We start from the raw sequence: 12,577 nt of genomic DNA on the forward strand, positions 1-12,577 counted from the left end.
GTGTTGTGTGCGGCGGAAGCTTCTCGGAACGACACGAATAATCCAAGAGATAAATCACAACTAATAATTCAAACACAATACCACAACAAGACAACGAGTTTTAACGTGGTTCGGCAAGTTGCTTACGTCCACGAGGCAAGGAGGAGGGAGTTCTTACTATTAGAAATCAAGAGAATACAAATAGTGTTACAAATCCCACCGATCAAACCCTAAAACAAAACTCTAGATCTCTCACAAATCTCCCACAATTGGATGTAGTAATCCTCTCCAAGAGACTGCTTAAAATCGTCCTTACTTAACCCTAATTAATCAGGTTTAGGGTTATATATTAACCTGAGAAACGAACCAAGTCAAAAACCAAGGCCCAGCCCAAAATCAGTCTGCGGTCGACCACGACGGTCGACTGCGCAGGTCTCGCGGTCGACCGCACAAAGTTCGCGGTCAACCGTGGCGGTCGACCGAACTGATTTCCCGAGAGATAATCGCCTATAGGGTCCCCGCGATTGACCAGAGTAATCGAACAGAAGCCAGAGTTTCAAGTGACAGTGACCAACAAGTGTTCATGCCCTCAGTTTAATGTGGTCGTCAAGTGTTTTGGCCTCAGCAGCATTGAACCTGTAGATTCTAATGTTATCAAGAAGATAGATGACGTTAGATGCGTCCTCAACAATGGGAAACCTATAGCTCCTGGATTGAACGTAGAGTTCAAGTATGCTTGGGCTACACCACAGGATTTTCCAGTGGTTAGCACAAAAAGCTTGTGTGATTAGGCATTGAGTTTTTAGTATTATTACAAGTTCTGTAATAAAAGGGCTCTTGTCGAACTCTTGTTAAGAGACTGCTTCGTTATCGCATGCAGCTAGAGTTGTGATTGCTTGATTCAATTTTCAAACTTCGAGATTTACCGCTGCAGTTATGTTTATTTTACAGTATCTTTTTTAACTTAGGTTTTAAGGGTTGATCACAGTTGAAATTATAATGTAACCACTTCTACGATTCAAATGTTTGGAACTGTTGTTCATGCTTGTCGAAGGTCCCTACCACTATACCAAAATCCCAAAGTTGTAGTTAAAATTTGCGGGGTATAATTTAATTATCTAACAATGCTAAAATCTGCAGTAAGTCATTGCCTCTTAACTAAAAGACTTTTCTGCAACCGCATTTATCAGCCACACTGAAACAAATAGCTGCAAGTGATCTGAAATGCTCTGGTTTCATGCTCTTCCTCTTCTAACAATATGAGAAGCAAATACAAGATCCTGCTCAAGGGACCCATTTCAAGTGAATCACATATCAGAAATGAATACTGCCCAAAAGGTTGTTAAATCACAGATCTGAAGCAGGTAACAATTTTAAAGGATCAGTAAGTTATCGTTTCTGAATTATGTTGAGGTGAATGATAGGTTCAAAGTAAGCTGCTTTAAAATTTCAGAAAACTAAGAAAAAGTATTAGTAGTTTTGCAAAAACTATCACAAACTACTTTCTCCTTAAGAGACAAATACCACAAACTTCCAGAAAGCTACTTATCTATTGAATATCATTCAAATTTTATTTATTTTCTGCGCGAGTAGCATGAATTTTCAGAGAAACTATGAAACATCATGAACTTAATTCCATTGTCTAATAACTATCACAAACTTTCATATATGACCATAAAACAACCATAGAACTTTCTGATATATATGATACTAATATGGTGATTTACAATTTGCAGTATTTTTTTATTCAAAGTAGTTTATGACATACTTTTTCTCTGCAAAACTTTTAATACATCATAATTGTTCTGTGAAATTTACTCTTCTCCTTCAAGCAATGTGGAATAAGCGGTTAAAAGGGTGGCTAAGGAACAGGGGATCGAAGCTCTGTTGCGGAGCGATGATGTAGGACGCTTAACGGACAATTTCATGGAGGATTCGGAGAATCACGAGCTACACGTACGTATTATTGTCTTCTGCAAAGAAACAGTCATATTTTTCAATCCGGAAGGCGAATTCTAACATATTATATATGTAAATCGCCTATCTCGACGAGACGGAGCCAACCAGTTGTCAGATTTTTTTTAAAATCTCATCAGTAATACCCAGTTTTGGCTGAAATCCGAAAATAATCAGCTTTTAGTTTATTTTTAGTAATAAAATTGGAGTCTATTTAGATTAGGAAATAAATTTAATATTAGAGTCCAATTAGATTAGGAAACAAATTCAATTTTGATTCATGATTTGTTCACTCTATTATAGGGAGTCTTTTCAGGATAGAATTTGATACTTTCTATTTCTTTGTAATTCTAGTCTTACTAGGAGTCTTATTTGTTTTTCTATTTAAGAAGAGTTATTTAACTCCAAAGGTGAATAATAACTTTTGATCAATAAAATTTATCTTTTCGATATTTTCTTTGTGGATTCGAAGATTGTTCTTTGTGGATTCAGAGAATGTCATTGGTGGATTTCGAGGCTATCACTTCCGCGTTGCGTCAATTGGTATCAGAGATTTATTCCTCTGATCCGATGGCAGGTGATGAAGCCCTTTTTTCTCGAACCGAGTTCGTCATGCTGAAGACCGATGTTAATCAGATAAAGACTGTCATAGAACGACTTGCATCGACAGTGGAGCGTCTGAACACGGGAGGAGTTCGAAATTACGTTGATGGTCGTTAACGACGTGATCCGACTCCACATGATGAATTCAATAGTGATGACTATGAAGCCTCGCGCCGCTGTTATGATCATAGAGACCACCAAAGACATGACAATTATGACACTAGAAGATTAAAAATACCATCCTTTAACGGAAAGCTTCATGCTGACGATTTTCTTGATTGGATTGATAAAGTGGATAAGTATTTTGAGAATAAGATAATCTCAGAAGATTGGAAAGTTAAATTAGTGGCCTACAGGCTTAAAGAAAAAGTATCTACATGGTGGGATGAAGTACTAATAAATCGATATCATCAAGGGAAGGATCCGGTTCGAACATGGACAAAGATGAAGACATTATTGAGAGACCGTTTCTTACCTTCTAACTACAAGCAATACCAGGTGTTTTTAAAAGATTCTTTTACCTTACCAGCTACGGTCCATCTAGCGAAGAATGTAGAGCGAGAACATGAGCAGAACGACATACGACCTTTATCATGGATGGTTTTAGAGAGTCATCAAACTAGTTATGATTATGAAAAAATTAAGAAACCTCAATTCATCTCTGAGAAAGAGTCTGGATTTGTGAAGAGCATCGAGGAAGAACCAATAAAAACTTCATCAATTATGTCAATCCTAGAACCGAAGGCATTTAAGACAGACATTGCTAAGGAGAATGCTTCTCTAGTGTTGTGTGCGGCGGAAGCTTCTCGGAACGACACGAATAATCCAAGAGATAAATCACAACTAATAATTCAAACACAATACCACAACAAGACAACGAGTTTTAACGTGGTTCGGCAAGTTGCTTACGTCCACGAGGCAAGGAGGAGGGAGTTCTTACTATTAGAAATCAAGAGAATACAAATAGTGTTACAAATCCCACCGATCAAACCCTAAAACAAAACTCTAGATCTCTCACAAATCTCCCACAATTGGATGTAGTAATCCTCTCCAAGAGACTGCTTAAAATCGTCCTTACTTAACCCTAATTAATCAGGTTTAGGGTTATATATTAACCTGAGAAACGAACCAAGTCAAAAACCAAGGCCCAGCCCAAAATCAGTCTGCGGTCGACCACGACGGTCGACTGCGCAGGTCTCGCGGTCGACCGCACAAAGTTCGCGGTCAACCGTGGCGGTCGACCGAACTGATTTCCCGAGAGATAATCGCCTATAGGGTCCCCGCGATTGACCGCCACGGTCGACCGCCTTCAGCTCTGAATCCCACTGGCCTTCGTGCACGTTCGCGGTCGATCGCTGCTGACTCGCGGTCGACCGCCAGTCTGCCTGGCAGAATGTTCTGCTGATTTCCTGCACTCTCTCGCCATTTCTTTAATTCTCCACCTCGGCGAATGTTTCTACCAAAACTGAGCCGACACCAAATCATCCAATAGTCCCTCAACAAGTCCGGGAACCAAACTAGAGCTGAAACGTAATCTCCCCCTATCTGAATCAACAGATCAAACTGACTGCATCTGAAAGACTACCTACATATCCTCTTGCCCAAGGAATCAAGCCAAATGTAGTTCACCCAAATGGCATCTAAAGGCCTCAACACTGAAGAATGTTAAAAAGCTTCAAACAATGACCAAATTTCACTCCTGAAATAACTTTGGTCAGTATATCTGCAGGGTTGTCATTCGTGTGGACCTTCTCCAATATGACGTCTCCATCATCCAAAACGTCACGAACAAAGTGGATCTGACATCGATGTGCTTCGTGCGCGCATGATAAACCTGGTTCTTCGCCAAATAGATAGCTGACATGCTATCATAATATACCCGAATGGTCTCCTGTGCAATCCCCAAGTCCTCTAATAATCCACGCAACCACAAAGCCTCCTTCACAGCTTCAATCACTACCATATACTCCGCCTCTATAGTAGAGAGAGCCACTATGGACTGAAGTGTACATCGGCAACATACAGGTGCACCTGCCAATGTAAAAGCATAACCTGAAGTAGACCGGCGCTTGTCAATATCTCTAGCATAATCTGAATCCACATATCCAATACAATCCTGTCCATTCTTCTCATCCTTCTGGAATGCTAAACCAACATCCACGGTGCCTCGAACATACCGTAGAATCCACTTCACGGCCTCCCAATGACCCTTCCCGAGGTTGTGCATGTATCTCGATACCATGCTCACGACCTGTGACAAATCTGACTCGTACACACCATTGCATACATCAAGCTACCTACTGCACTAGCATATGAGACCTTCGACATATAATCTCTGTCCTCAACTGAAACATGTGATATCAACGCTGAAAGCTTGAAGTGGGGAGCCAATAGTGTGCTAACTGCTTTTGCATTGCCATCAAAGCTGAATTTCTTCAACATCTTCTGTAAGTAGCTTTTCTGTGTAAGTTTCAGACTCCCTTTCACCCTGTCTCTCTCGATCTCCATACCCATAATCTTCTTTGCCTCTTCAAGATCCTTCATCTTGAACTCAGATGATAGCCCCCCTTTCAACTTTCGAATAGCCGAAGAATTCCTGGAAGCAATAAGCATATCGTCAACATATAAAAGCAAATATATGTGCTCACCATTCTGTAGCTTGTGCATATAAACACATGTGTCATATGGACTCCTCGTGTACCCATGGCCAATCATAAAGCTGTCGAATCTCTTATACCACTGTCTCGACGATTACTTCAAACCATAAAGAGACTTCTTCAGCTTGCAAACCAAATCTTCCTTTCCTGCAGCTTTGAATCCCAATGGTTGTGTCATGTAGATCTTCTCATCTAAATCACCGTGTAGAAAGGTTGTCTTTACATCCATCTGGACCAAATCCAAATCCAATTGTGCCACTAATGCCAATAAAATCTGTATCGACGAATGCTTCACAACGGGTGAAAATACCTCATTGTAATCAATGCTCTCAAGTTGTGCATACCCCTTGGTAACCAATCTGGCTTTGAATCGAATGTCCCCAATAGAAGATCCCTCCTTCTTTGCATATACCCACTTGCAACCTATAGCTTTCTTACCCTTAGGTAGATGTGCAAGTGTCCAAGTGTCATTCTTCTGAAGAGACCACATCTCCTCCTCCATAATTTCACTCCACCTGATCGAATCGGGGCTAGACTCTGCCTCCCTGAATGTGGATAGGACCATATCATCAACGACCTCCACTGATAATGCATATGCGACCATGACATCATTATACCAAGCTGACCGACGAATTACTCTCCTTGGTCTATCTGCTGCAATGGACCCTTGAACATGACCATGTTCCTGAGTCCGATAATCCACTGTATCCTCTTTCTGCCTGGCTATCATCTCATCTCCTCCCAGTGTCACCTCTGTAGGAGCCTCGATGGATACAATGCTCTCTGGAGTGGGTGGAGTCACATCATCCTCCACCTGCTGTGATATCTCAACCGTCTGGTCTCCCTCCACCTGCTGAGGGACTCGAGGCCTTATCATGTACGCCTCATCTAATGTGATATCTCTACTAATAACTATCTTTTTGTCCTGTAGATCCCATAACTTCAATCCTTTGACTCCATCTCTAAATCCCACAAAGACTGCTTTCCTCGCTCTCGGATTTAATTTACCATCACTGACATGGTAATAAGATGGACACCCAAATATCCGAAGCGACTCATAGTCACTAGCCACCGAACCAAACCAACGCTCCAAAGGAGTCTTACCGTCTATCGCAGTGTACGGTAACCTATTCACGAGATGGCTCGCATAAACCAACGCTCGGCCTAAAAGTATCTAGGCAATCCACTCTGCGTCATCATACATCGCACATTCTCCAGCAAGGTACGGTTCAATTTCTCAGCCACCCCGTTCTGTTGCGGTGTCTCTCGAACTGTGAAGTATCTTCTAATGCCGTGATCCCAGCAAAACTGTAGAAACGGATCACTCTTGTACTTTCCACCGTTATCTGAACGTAGAGTCTTCACCTTTCTACCTGTCTGCAGCTCCACTTTCTTTTTTCACTCCACAAAAATATCCAGGACCTGATGTTTATACTTCATAGGGTATACCTAATTTTTTCTGGAATAGTCATTAATAAAAGTGACAAAGTAGTTAGCCCCACCAAGAGATGTGTTCTTAGAAAGGTCCCAAACATCTATATGAATATAATCCAATGTACCTCGGGTGTTGTGAACAGTGGTGCCAAACTTCACTCTAGTCTTCTTCCCGAGTACGCAATGATCACACAGCTCCATCTTGCAGGTCTTAGCACCTTTCAATAGCTCATGTTTGACCAATGACTGTAAGGACTTATCTCCTGTGTGTCTAAGTCTCATGTGCCATAAAGTGGTAGTGTCCTCCTCTGTAGTGATAGAAGCTGTCAGACCCCCTGTAACTGTCTTGCCCTTCAAGTAGTATAGGTTGTTTTCCCTAACACCTCGCATCACCACCATAGAACCCTTCATGACCTTCACTGTAGCCTCCTCTAAGATCACTCTATATCCAGCTGCTTCCAAAGTCCCAAGAGAAATGATGTTCTTCGTCAACTGCGACACGAACCTCACTTCCTCCAACTCCTTAATCACTCCGTCATGCATCCTAATCCGGACTAAACCAATACCACCAATAGGATATACGTGGTCATTACCCATAAGCACGACATCCCCTCTTTCCAGCTCCTCAAAGTTAGAGAACCAATCCCTCCTAGGGCATATGTGATATGTAGCTCCTGAATCCATCATCCACTCTGTGGAATCAGCATAGCAAACCGACGGTAGTGTAGGGCACGAGTAGCCCGAAGAATCTAAATCTGAATGCTCACCAATAGCTTTTGTAACATTCACTTCTGAAGCCTGTGCAGTTTTCCCTTTGTTCTTCCCGACTTTTTCTTTCCACTTTGGACAGTCAATCTTCCAATGTCCTTCTTCTTTACAATACCGACATTGATTTCTACCAACACTCTTATAGGCACTCCTATTCTTTAACTTTGAACGGTTGAACTGGCGGCGGTTTAGATCACGGCCTCGAACAGCTAATGCATATTCCGATGCCTTCTCGGAGGGTTCACCATCACTCTTCCTCAACTCATAATTTACCAAGACTGAGGTCATCTCCTTATAGCTAATTGTAGTTCTTCCATTGATCATAGTTAGAACAAACATACCATAATCATCCTAAGGCAACAAACACAAAAGTAACATCGCCTTGTCTTCATCCTCAACTATGATGTTCACATTGGCCGTATCTGAAAGTAGCTTAGTAAAATTATTGACATGCTCCCCGATGGAAACTTCCCTCTTCATCTTGAACTGGTAAAACATCTTTTTCAAGTGAAGCCGATTCTCAATGCTCTTCGTAAGATACTTCACATTGAGTGTTTCCCACATATTCTTCACCGACATCTCGTTCATTACATCATAAATAAGATCTGACGTCAAGCATGACCTAATAACACCACAAGCTCTACTGTTCATCTTCCTCCAAACCTTATCCTCCATATGCATGACCTAATAACACCACAAGCTCTACTGTTCATCTTCCTCCAAACCTTATCCTCCATATCAGCGGGATTCTCTTTTAACTCAAGAGTCTCCTCCAAATTCTGTGCATCCAAGGCGTCCATCACCTGACACCTCCATAATCCGAAATTGATCTTGTCGTCGAACTTCGGAACATCAATCTTCGTGTTATTGATGCTCAGACTCTATATCGTCTTCGTAAGAGACGAACCTGATGTGCTTGCCTCTCCCATGTTGTCGATCTAACTCTTCAGATAGGAATCTTCACCGAATCCTTCAAACGAGCCTGAAGCTCTGATACCAATTGTTGTGCGTGACGGAAGCTTCTCGGAACAACACGAACAATCCAAGAGATAAATCACAACTAATAAGCCAAACACAATACCACAGCAAGAAAACAAGTTTTAACGTGGTTCGGCAAGTTGCCTACGTCCACGGGGCAAGGAGGAGGGACTTCTTACTATTAGAAATCAAGAGAATACAAATAGAGTTACAAATCTCACCGATCTAATCCTAAAACAAAACTCTAGATCTCTCATAAATCTCCCACAATTTGATGCAGCAATCCTCTCTAAGAGACTGCTTAAAATCGTCCTTGCTTAACCCTAATTAATCATGTTTAGGGTTATATATCAATTCAGAAATGAACCGGGTCAAAAACCAAGGCTCAGCCCAAAATCAGTTTGCGGTCGACCGCACAAAGCTCGCGGTCGACCGAACACCCCTGACAGAGAACCAAAATCCTACAGTCAAACTTGCGATCGACCGTGGCGGTCGACCGAACTGATTTCCCTAGAGATAATCCCCTACAGGGTCCCCGCGGTCGACCGCCTTCAGCTCTGAATCCCACTGGCCTTCGTGCACGTTCGTGGTCGACCGCGACTCGCGGTCGACCGCCAGTCTACCTGGTTGAATGTTCTGCTGATTTTCTGCACTCTCTCGCCATTTCTTCATCTAGTGGCAAACGACAAGACGCTCACCCCCTGGAAAGGAAGATTTTACCACCATCAAGATTCATCCTGAGGTTCCTAATGTTGATGATGATATGTTAATGAAGATGAATATTCTACATGATATTGTGAGTGATGTTACACATATTGATAATGTCCCGATGGAGGAGAAAGATAAAATAGAGAGCGAGACAATTGATGGTATGTGTGCATTGCTTGGTAGAGAGCTTGGGATAAAGGAGATGAAAGAATTGTGTATGAAGTATGAGGAAGAAAATTATTTTTTGGAAGCAATAGTCATCAATAATTTTAACAATGTTGAGATGATACCATCGACACTAGAATATGGGAAGCAACAAGAAAAATATTTGGAGGAGTTTTTCATGTCGACTACAGAGCCACATGCTGCCAGTTACATACACATGTCATGGAAAAGATTCATACACAAGTTTGATATAAAAGAAGTCCTAGCAGAGGAGGTAACAGAACAAATGGAGAAAATCAATACTAAATACAAGGCGGATGCTGATCGCTGGAAAAGAAGAAAATTATTTATTAATGAAGCTGCTATTCTAACAAATATAAGCCCGTGGTCGAGCTTCTTTCAACAAGGGGAGACTGATGTAGGACGCTTAACAGACACTTTCATGAAGGATTAATAGAATCACGAGCTACATGTATTATTGACTTCTGCAAAGAAACAGTCATATTTTTCAATCCGGAAGACGAATTCTAACATATTATATATGTAAATCGCCTATCTCGACGAGACGGAGCCAACCAGATTGTCAAATTTTTAAAATTTTATCAATAATACCCAGTTTTGACTGAAATCTGAAAATAATCAGCTTCTAGTTTATTTTTAGTAATAAAATTGGAGTTTATTTGGATTAGGAAATAAATTTAATATTAGAATCCAATTAAATTAGGAAACAAATTTAATTTTGATTCATGATTTGTTCCCTCTATTATAGGGAGTCTTTTCAAGATAGAATTTGATACTTTTTATTTCTTTGTAATTCTAGTCTTACTAGGAGTATTATTTGTTTTTCTATTTAAGAAGAGTTATGTAACCCCAAAGGTGAATAATAACTATTGATCAATAAAATTTCTCTTTTCGATATTTTCTTCGTGGATTCGAAGTTCTTCGTGAATTCGATGATTGTTCTTTATGGATTCAGAGAACGCCCTTGGTGGATTCCGAAGCTATCACTTCCGCGTTGCGTCAAATGAGGAAGAAGATGTAGTAGGAGCGAACTTCTGACTGTCATAAATCTCATTTGTTGTTTTGTTTATCTGGTTTGTTTATGTTTTGTTTTAAGACGTGAATGAACTTTGTAAGCTGGGTGTCAGCATTGTAACTCCTTTCTATTTTCAGCGATTATGTGGCGTTTAGGGATATGAACTCAGCAAACTTTTCTGTTTTGTATAACAAGTGACGACAATGTCCTCTCCTCGTTCACTTACAGATAAAGTTTTCTAAGGTCATATTCCCTTTGCATTATATAATCATAGACTGAGTGTGTTTATAATAATATATTTTGAATAGGGCTCCTCCCCCTATTTTTATCTTTAAAAAAACAATCTGGAATAAGGAAAGTTGATACGATATCGGACTCATTCTACTCTCTACCAATGAATCTGCATTTGAGAATGAAGTCAACAAATCTCTGGAGTATCAATAGGGCAACATGTTCTTCAATCATGACGAGATAAATGACATATCTAAATGCAAGCTGCCAACATGTTTAGAGAAATTGTTATTTATATGTAAAGTGGTTGATGGTTATGTACCTTGTTGATTCAAAGAAGCGAAAAACATCCTTTGACTTCTACTTGATATATGATGAAGAGATTGAAGATGAAACAATGAGGTTCAGAAAATTGGAGATAGAACAATTTGGAAGCTGCGCGGTCGACCGCGGGTGGCTCGACGGTCGACCGCGGACGTGCACAAGGAACAAGAAAGTCTCTGGACTTTTGACGGTCGACCTCGTCGACTGGCGCGACGGTCGACCATGAGACCTTGTAAGTGTTTTTTGGGTTCTGTCGTCGGCCACGGTCAACCGCGACTGGCGCGGCGGTCGACCGCGGGTCGGGTCTGGGCCTGGGTTTGGTTTTCTGTTCTGTTTGGGATTGGTGTTTACTATAAATACAAACACACGTTTTAGGATTTCTTTGGGCTTTGATTAAGAATTGTTTTGGGGATATTAGAGCACAGAAAAGAGAGATCTTTTTGAGCTATTGGTTAGGGTTATTGTTTGAGAGATTAAGAACTTTGTTGGTGAGATTAGTTGATTGGTTTGAGCGATCTGTAATCTCAGTTTGTACTCTCCTTCTCTATAGTGAAAAACTCATCCCCTTTCTTGCCTCGTGGACGTAGGCAACTTGCCGAACCACGTTAAAATTGGTTGTTTGTGTTTTGTGCTGTTATTTTGATTTGGTTGGCCTTTATCTTGGCGTTTGTTTTGGTTCCTCGAAGCACATCGGTTTTGTGTTGGCTTCTGCCACGCACAACAAGTGGTATTAGAGTTCGGACTACGCTTGGGCTAACTAGAGGAGTAGATCGCTTTGGAAGTTCGTCTAGAGCTTCGGTTGGTGATAAATGTGGGATTTTTCCTATTTGTGGATCTTGTTTCCATCGTGTGGGGTGAGATCTTTCGGAGACTCTTGCTATGGTTTCAATTAGAGATAAAAATCTCTCATTTATCAGTTTGGATCTATTCTTCGTTTGTTACGCATTGGTTTGTTGGTGCTTTAAGAATTATGACTGAGAAAGAAGGATTTGAGGCTGTGATATTTAATTGTTGATACGGTGCATTGGATTATTAAGAAGTGCCTTGACCTGCATATTGAAGTCCTTTGAGCACATTGGTATGAGCAAAGAGATCGAGATGGAGTTTGGCACTTCTATCCATCAATTGAGGGGTCTTCTAGGTAATGTTCATTTAGGCATTTGGGGGCCTTCCAAGGAGACACTATTGGAAGGTAATCGATATTTGGTTTCCTTTGTTGGTGATTGTTCTAGGCATGTTTGGGTTACAACCAAGTCTAGTTTGAGTGAAGTCCTAGTAGTCTACAACATTATGTTGAAGAAGTGTAAGAAAGACAGAAGGATGAAGGTACTACGTTCTGATTTTAGTGAGAAGTACAAAAGGGATATGTTTATGTATTCGTGCTGAGCTCACGGCATCTTGAGACACTTCACTGGAGGGGAAATATTGGGGCAACGAGATGAGATGATATTTTTGATTGGTCGTTCCTTTCTGGAGGAGGATCAACGTTTGATGTCGAGCATTGATTCTGGTGTTGAGGTTTCGACATGTTTGGGTCATCTTAGTCATAGGTTGTCGACTGCTGTGTTTGGAGATTTAGGATCTGGTGGAGCGTTGCTTCAGATTTTGAGTTACGTCGGATGTTTGGTTGCCCAGTATTTGGTCAACATCGAGGATGTGAGATTTGATCTGATTATACATTTGGGATTCAGATGCTCGTTTGGTTATCACTTGGGAGCTTCTGATTTTATTCTGAGCA

Source organism: Asparagus officinalis, chromosome 2, assembly GCF_001876935.1.
Source record: "Asparagus officinalis chromosome 2, Aspof.V1, whole genome shotgun sequence".
Taxonomy (NCBI): domain Eukaryota; kingdom Viridiplantae; phylum Streptophyta; class Magnoliopsida; order Asparagales; family Asparagaceae; genus Asparagus; species Asparagus officinalis.